General features: G+C 49.4%; 4 non-coding genes and 4 pseudogenes across 4 annotated transcripts; all 8 read right to left on the bottom strand.

Annotated features, from left to right (window-relative positions):
* Nucleotides 1–151: 151 nt before the first annotated feature.
* On the bottom strand, nt 152–270 carry LOC139270288 (5S ribosomal RNA). The gene has a single exon (XR_011594633.1). It is a non-coding gene; the product is annotated as a 5S ribosomal RNA (ribosomal RNA).
* Nucleotides 271–1,140: 870 nt separating this feature from the next.
* LOC139269627 (5S ribosomal RNA) lies at nt 1,141–1,259 on the bottom strand (annotated as a pseudogene).
* An 869-nt stretch (nt 1,260–2,128) lies between these two features.
* LOC139269693 (5S ribosomal RNA) lies at nt 2,129–2,247 on the bottom strand (annotated as a pseudogene).
* An 869-nt stretch (nt 2,248–3,116) lies between these two features.
* Nucleotides 3,117–3,235, bottom strand: LOC139269368 (5S ribosomal RNA). The gene has a single exon (XR_011594249.1). It is a non-coding gene; the product is annotated as a 5S ribosomal RNA (ribosomal RNA).
* An 870-nt stretch (nt 3,236–4,105) lies between these two features.
* On the bottom strand, nt 4,106–4,224 carry LOC139269338 (5S ribosomal RNA). The gene has a single exon (XR_011594221.1). It is a non-coding gene; the product is annotated as a 5S ribosomal RNA (ribosomal RNA).
* An 870-nt stretch (nt 4,225–5,094) lies between these two features.
* On the bottom strand, nt 5,095–5,213 carry LOC139270289 (5S ribosomal RNA). The gene has a single exon (XR_011594634.1). It is a non-coding gene; the product is annotated as a 5S ribosomal RNA (ribosomal RNA).
* Nucleotides 5,214–6,083: 870 nt separating this feature from the next.
* LOC139269669 (5S ribosomal RNA) lies at nt 6,084–6,202 on the bottom strand (annotated as a pseudogene).
* Nucleotides 6,203–7,071: 869 nt separating this feature from the next.
* LOC139269628 (5S ribosomal RNA) lies at nt 7,072–7,190 on the bottom strand (annotated as a pseudogene).
* Nucleotides 7,191–7,500: the final 310 nt, after the last annotated feature.

Consider the following 7,500-nt stretch of genomic DNA (forward strand, 5'->3'; position numbering starts at 1 on the left):
GCATCGACCCCCTTGCATTTGTGTAGCAGCAGGAGAATGTGCAGGAAAGAAATGGTGAAAGCAAAGTGAGAGAGAGAGCAGCAAAATGGTTGTTGATGGATCAACGGTACTGTGTGTGCAGAAGCATGAGCAGCCTGTGGATGGCAGCAAAAGCCTACTGCACCTGGTATTCCCAGGCAGTCTCCCATCCAAGTACTAACCAGGCCTCAGTCTGCTTGGTTTCCGAGATCAGACGGGATCGGGCGTTTTCAGACTAGTGTGGCCGTAGGCATTGATGTCATGGCTTTCTCTTTACTTAAACGGACATAAGGCTGTTCTTCACTTCTTTTTCTCCTTCCATGCATTCATCCAAGGAATCAGCACTCAAGATTCATTTCACCATTTACCTTCCGCCACACCCACCTCTTGCTGCTCTGACTCCCACACAAGCAAACGACAAGCCCTACCCTTCATTGCCTTGCCTCAAGCTTCAAAACTGCCTGACTTTCACCATTCCCTCACTCACCCACAAATCACTCACTCACTCACCCCCCAATCTCACGCTCGCCAACCTCGAAATCTCTCATCCCCTCAAATCGCTCTCCCCCAAATCTCCCCATCCCCAAATCTCTCCTCCCCCAAAAAAGCTTCCACCGCCCCCAAATCACCAGGATTGTTTCATTTCCAATCCCACCAATTATTAAGCCAGATCGCTGTTGTAGCCACATTTCGGAACCCCATGTGGCAAGTGGCGCCTGCTACTCGGCATTCTGATTTGCAACACTCCTCACATGAACACACATGCATTCCAGCAGCATGCTAGTTGGCTTTACATTTTTCCTGCATTGAATTGCAGCTCTTCCTGCACGATTCTTTGTTCTCTTGCTGTTTGTCCCTCTCAGGTTTCTATGCACCTTGTCTCTCCTCTCTGTTGCTGCGTCCTGGTGTGCCTGCGCCAGCGTGTATTTTTTTGCCAACTTATGTTGTTGTTCTGCGTTCTTTCGTCCCTTGCGTCGACCCCCTTGCATTTGTGTAGCAGCAGGAGAATGTGCAGGAAAGAAATGGTGAAAGCAAAGTGAGAGAGAGAGCAGCAAAAAGGTTGTTGATGGATCAACGGCACTGTGTGTGCAGAAGCATGAGCAGCCTGTGGATGGCAGCAAAAGCCTACTGCACCTGGTATTCCCAGGCAGTCTCCCATCCAAGTACTAACCAGGCCTGACTCTGCTTGGTTTCCGAGATCAGACAGGATCGGGCGTTTTCAGACTAGTGTGGCCGTAGGCATTAATGTCATGGCTTTCTCTTTACTTAACCGGACATAGGCTGTTCTTCACTTCTTTTTTTCCTTCCATGCATTCATCCAAGGAATCAGCACTCAAGATTCATTTCACCATTTTCCTTCCGCCACACCCACCTCTTGCTGCTCTGACACCCACACAAGCAAACGACAAGCCCTACCCTTCATTGCCTTGCCTCAAGCTTCAAAACTGCCTGACTTTCACCATTCCCTCACTCACCCACAAATCACTCACTCACTCACCCCCCAATCTCACGCTCGCCAACCTCGAAATCTCTCATCCCCTCAAATCGCTCTCCCCCAAATCTCCCCATCCCCAAATCTCTCCTCCCCCAAAAAAGCTTCCACCGCCCCCAAAACACCAGGATTGTTTCATTTCCAATCCGACCAATTATTAAGCCAGATCGCTGTTGCAGCCACATTTCGGAACCCCATGTGGCAAGTGGCGCCTGCTACTCGGCATTCTGATTTGCAACACTCCTCACATGAACACACATGCATTCCAGCAGCATGCTAGTTGGCTTTACATTTTTCCTGCATTGAATTGCAGCTCTTCCTGCACGATTCTTTGTTCTCTTGCTGTTTGTCCCTCTCAGGTTTCTATGCACCTTGTCTCTCCTCTCTGTTGCTGCGTCCTGGTGTGCCTGCGCCAGCGTGTATTTTTTTGCCAACTTATTTTGTTGTTCTGCGTTCTTTCGTCCCTTGCGTCGACCCCCTTGCATTTGTGTAGCAGCAGGAGAATGTGCAGGAAAGAAATGGTGAAAGCAAAGTGAGAGAGAGAGCAGCAAAAAGGTTGTTGATGGATCAACGGCACTGTGTGTGCAGAAGCATGAGCAGCCTGTGGATGGCAGCAAAAGCCTACTGCACCTGGTATTCCCAGGCAGTCTCCCATCCAAGTACTAACCAGGACTGACTCTGCTTTGCTTCCGAGATCAGACGAGATCGGGCGTTTTCAGACTAGTGTGGCCTTAGGCATCGATGTCATGGCTTTCTCTTTACTTAACCGGACATAGGCTGTTCTTCACTTCTTTTTTTCCTTCCATGCATTCATCCAAGGAATCAGCACTCAAGATTCATTTCACCATTTTCCTTCCGCCACACCCACCTCTTGCTGCTCTGACACCCACACAAGCAAACGACAAGCCCTACCCTTCATTGCCTTGCCTCAAGCTTCAAAACTGCCTGACTTTCACCATTCCCTCACTCACCCACAAATCACTCACTCACTCACCCCCCAATCTCACGCTCGCCAACCTCGAAATCTCTCATCCCCTCAAATCGCTCTCCCCCAAATCTCCCCATCCCCAAATCTCTCCTCCCCCAAAAAAGCTTCCACCGCCCCCAAAACACCAGGATTGTTTCATTTCCAATCCGACCAATTATTAAGCCAGATCGCTGTTGCAGCCACATTTCGGAACCCCATGTGGCAAGTGGCGCCTGCTACTCGGCATTCTGATTTGCAACACTCCTCACATGAACACACATGCATTCCAGCAGCATGCTAGTTGGCTTTACATTTTTCCTGCATTGAATTGCAGCTCTTCCTGCACGATTCTTTGTTCTCTTGCTGTTTGTCCCTCTCAGGTTTCTATGCACCTTGTCTCTCCTCTCTGTTGCTGCGTCCTGGTGTGCCTGCGCCAGCGTGTATTTTTTTGCCAACTTATTTTGTTGTTCTGCGTTCTTTCGTCCCTTGCGTCGACCCCCTTGCATTTGTGTAGCAGCAGGAGAATGTGCAGGAAAGAAATGGTGAAAGCAAAGTGAGAGAGAGAGCAGCAAAAAGGTTGTTGATGGATCAACGGCACTGTGTGTGCAGAAGCATGAGCAGCCTGTGGATGGCAGCAAAAGCCTACTGCACCTGGTATTCCCAGGCAGTCTCCCATCCAAATACTAACCAGGCCTCAGTCTGCTTGGTTTCCGAGATCAGACGGGATCGGGCGTTTTCAGACTAGTGTGGCCGTAGGCATTGATGTCATGGCTTTCTCTTTACTTAAACGGACATAAGGCTGTTCTTCACTTCTTTTTCTCCTTCCATGCATTCATCCAAGGAATCAGCACTCAAGATTCATTTCACCATTTACCTTCCGCCACACCCACCTCTTGCTGCTCTGACTCCCACACAAGCAAACGACAAGCCCTACCCTTCATTGCCTTGCCTCAAGCTTCAAAACTGCCTGACTTTCACCATTCCCTCACTCACCCACAAATCACTCACTCACTCACCCCCCAATCTCACGCTCGCCAACCTCGAAATCTCTCATCCCCTCAAATCGCTCTCCCCCAAATCTCCCCATCCCCAAATCTCTCCTCCCCCAAAAAAGCTTCCACCGCCCCCAAATCACCAGGATTGTTTCATTTCCAATCCCACCAATTATTAAGCCAGATCGCTGTTGTAGCCACATTTCGGAACCCCATGTGGCAAGTGGCGCCTGCTACTCGGCATTCTGATTTGCAACACTCCTCACATGAACACACATGCATTCCAGCAGCATGCTAGTTGGCTTTACATTTTTCCTGCATTGAATTGCAGCTCTTCCTGCACGATTCTTTGTTCTCTTGCTGTTTGTCCCTCTCAGGTTTCTATGCACCTTGTCTCTCCTCTCTGTTGCTGCGTCCTGGTGTGCCTGCGCCAGCGTGTATTTTTTTGCCAACTTATGTTGTTGTTCTGCGTTCTTTCGTCCCTTGCGTCGACCCCCTTGCATTTGTGTAGCAGCAGGAGAATGTGCAGGAAAGAAATGGTGAAAGCAAAGTGAGAGAGAGAGCAGCAAAAAGGTTGTTGATGGATCAACGGCACTGTGTGTGCAGAAGCATGAGCAGCCTGTGGATGGCAGCAAAAGCCTACTGCACCTGGTATTCCCAGGCAGTCTCCCATCCAAGTACTAACCAGGCCTGACTCTGCTTTGCTTCCGAGATCAGACGAGATCGGGCGTTTTCAGACTAGTGTGGCCGTAGGCATTGATGTCATGGCTTTCTCTTTACTTAAACGGATATAAGGCTGTTCTTCACTTCTTTTTCTCCTTCCATGCATTCATCCAAGGAATCAGCACTCAAGATTCATTTCACCATTTACCTTCCGCCACACCCACCTCTTGCTGCTCTGACTCCCACACAAGCAAACGACAAGCCCTACCCTTCATTGCCTTGCCTCAAGCTTCAAAACTGCCTGACTTTCACCATTCCCTCACTCACCCACAAACCACTCACTCACTCACCCCACAATCTCACACTCGCCAACCTCGAAATCTCTCATCCCCTCAAATCGCTCTCCCCCAAATCTCCCCATCCCCAAATCTCTCCTCCCCCAAAAAAGCTTCCACCGCCCCCAAAACACCAGGATTGTTTCATTTCCAATCCGACCAATTATTAAGCCAGATCGCTGTTGTAGCCACATTGCGGAACCCCATGTGGCAAGTGGCGCCTGCTACTCGGCATTCTGATTTGCAACACTCCTCACATGAACACACATGCATTCCAGCAGCATGCTAGTTGGCTTTACATTTTTCCTGCATTGAATTGCAGCTCTTCCTGCACGATTCTTTGTTCTCTTGCTGTTTGTCCCTCTCAGGTTTCTATGCACCTTGTCTCTCCTCTCTGTTGCTGCGTCCTGGTGTGCCTGCGTCAGCGTGTATTTTTTTGCCAACTTATTTTGTTGTTCTGCGTTCTTTCGTCCCTTGCATCGACCCCCTTGCATTTGTGTAGCAGCAGGAGAATGTGCAGGAAAGAAATGGTGAAAGCAAAGTGAGAGAGAGAGCAGCAAAATGGTTGTTGATGGATCAACGGCACTGTGTGTGCAGAAGCATGAGCAGCCTGTGGATGGCAGCAAAAGCCTACTGCACCTGGTATTCCCAGGCAGTCTCCCATCCAAGTACTAACCAGGCCTCAGTCTGCTTGGTTTCCGAGATCAGACGGGATCGGGCGTTTTCAGACTAGTGTGGCCGTAGGCATTGATATCATGGCTTTCTCTTTACTTAAACGGACATAAGGCTGTTCTTCACTTCTTTTTCTCCTTCCATGCATTCATCCAAGGAATCAGCACTCAAGATTCATTTCACCATTTACCTTCCGCCACACCCACCTCTTGCTGCTCTGACTCCCACACAAGCAAACGACAAGCCCTACCCTTCATTGTCTTGCCTCAAGCTTCAAAACTGCCTGACTTTCACCATTCCCTCACTCACCCACAAATCACTCACTCACTCACCCCCCAATCTCACGCTCGCCAACCTCGAAATCTCTCATCCCCTCAAATCGCTCTCCCCCAAATCTCCCCATCCCCAAATCTCTCCTCCCCCAAAAAAGCTTCCACCGCCCCCAAAACACCAGGATTGTTTCATTTCCAATCCGACCAATTATTAAGCCAGATCGCTGTTGTAGCCACATTTCGGAACCCCATGTGGCAAGTGGCGCCTGCTACTCGGCATTCTGATTTGCAACACTCCTCACATGAACACACATGCATTCCAGCAGCATGCTAGTTGGCTTTACATTTTTCCTGCATTGAATTGCAGCTCTTCCTGCACGATTCTTTGTTCTCTTGCTGTTTGTCCCTCTCAGGTTTCTATGCACCTTGTCTCTCCTCTCTGTTGCTGCGTCCTGGTGTGCCTGCGCCAGCGTGTATTTTTTTGCCAACTTATTTTGTTGTTCTGCGTTCTTTCGTCCCTTGCGTCGACCCCCTTGCATTTGTGTAGCAGCAGGAGAATGTGCAGGAAAGAAATGGTGAAAGCAAAGTGAGAGAGAGAGCAGCAAAAAGGTTGTTGATGGATCAACGGCACTGTGTGTGCAGAAGCATGAGCAGCCTGTGGATGGCAGCAAAAGCCTACTGCACCTGGTATTCCCAGGCAGTCTCCCATCCAAGTACTAACCATGCCTGACTCTGCTTTGTTTCCGAGATCAGACGAGATCGGGCGTTTTCAGACTAGTGTGGCCGTAGGCATTGATCGCATGGCTTTCTCTTTACTTAACCGGACATAGGCTGTTCTTCACTTCTTTTTTTCCTTCCATGCATTCATCCAAGGAATCAGCACTCAAGATTCATTTCACCATTTTCCTTCCGCCACACCCACCTCTTGCTGCTCTGACTCCCACACAAGCAAACGACAAGCCCTACCCTTCATTGCCTTGCCTCAAGCTTCAAAACTGCCTGACTTTCACCATTCCCTCACTCACCCACAAATCACTCACTCACTCACCCCCCAATCTCACGCTCGCTAACCTCGAAATCTCTCATCCCCTCAAATCGCTCTCCCCCAAATCTCCCCATCCCCAAATCTCTCCTCCCCCAAAAAAGCTTCCACCGCCCCCAAAACACCAGGATTGTTTCATTTCCAATCCCACCAATTATTAAGCCAGATCGCTGTTGTAGCCACATTTCGGAACCCCATGTGGCAAGTGGCGCCTGCTACTCGGCATTCTGATTTGCAACACTCCTCACATGAACACACATGCATTCCAGCAGCATGCTAGTTGGCTTTACATTTTTCCTGCATTGAATTGCAGCTCTTCCTGCACGATTCTTTGTTCTCTTGCTGTTTGTCCCTCTCAGGTTTCTATGCACCTTGTCTCTCCTCTCTGTTGCTGCGTCCTGGTGTGCCTGCGCCAGCGTGTATTTTTTTGCCAACTTATTTTGTTGTTCTGCGTTCTTTCGTCCCTTGCGTCGACCCCCTTGCATTTGTGTAGCAGCAGGAGAATGTGCAGGAAAGAAATGGTGAAAGCAAAGTGAGAGAGAGAGCAGCAAAAAGGTTGTTGATGGATCAACGGCACTGTGTGTGCAGAAGCATGAGCAGCCTGTGGATGGCAGCAAAAGCCTACTGCACCTGGTATTCCCAGGCAGTCTCCCATCCAAGTACTAACCAGGCCTGACTCTGCTTGGTTTCCGAGATCAGACAGGATCGGGCGTTTTCAGACTAGTGTGGCCGTAGGCATTGATGTCATGGCTTTCTCTTTACTTAAACGGACATAAGGCTGTTCTTCACTTCTTTTTCTCCTTCCATGCATTCATCCAAGGAATCAGCACTCAAGATTCATTTCACCATTTACCTTCCGCCACACCCACCTCTTGCTGCTCTGACTCCCACACAAGCAAACGACAAGCCCTACCCTTCATTGCCTTGCCTCAAACTTCAAAACTGCCTGACTTTCACCATTCCCTCACTCACCCACAAATCACTCACTCACTCACCCCACAATCTCACACTCGCCAACCTCGAAATCTCTCATCCCCTCAAATCGCT

This window comes from Pristiophorus japonicus, chromosome 8, assembly GCF_044704955.1.
Source record: "Pristiophorus japonicus isolate sPriJap1 chromosome 8, sPriJap1.hap1, whole genome shotgun sequence".
Lineage (NCBI taxonomy): Eukaryota > Metazoa > Chordata > Chondrichthyes > Pristiophoridae > Pristiophorus > Pristiophorus japonicus.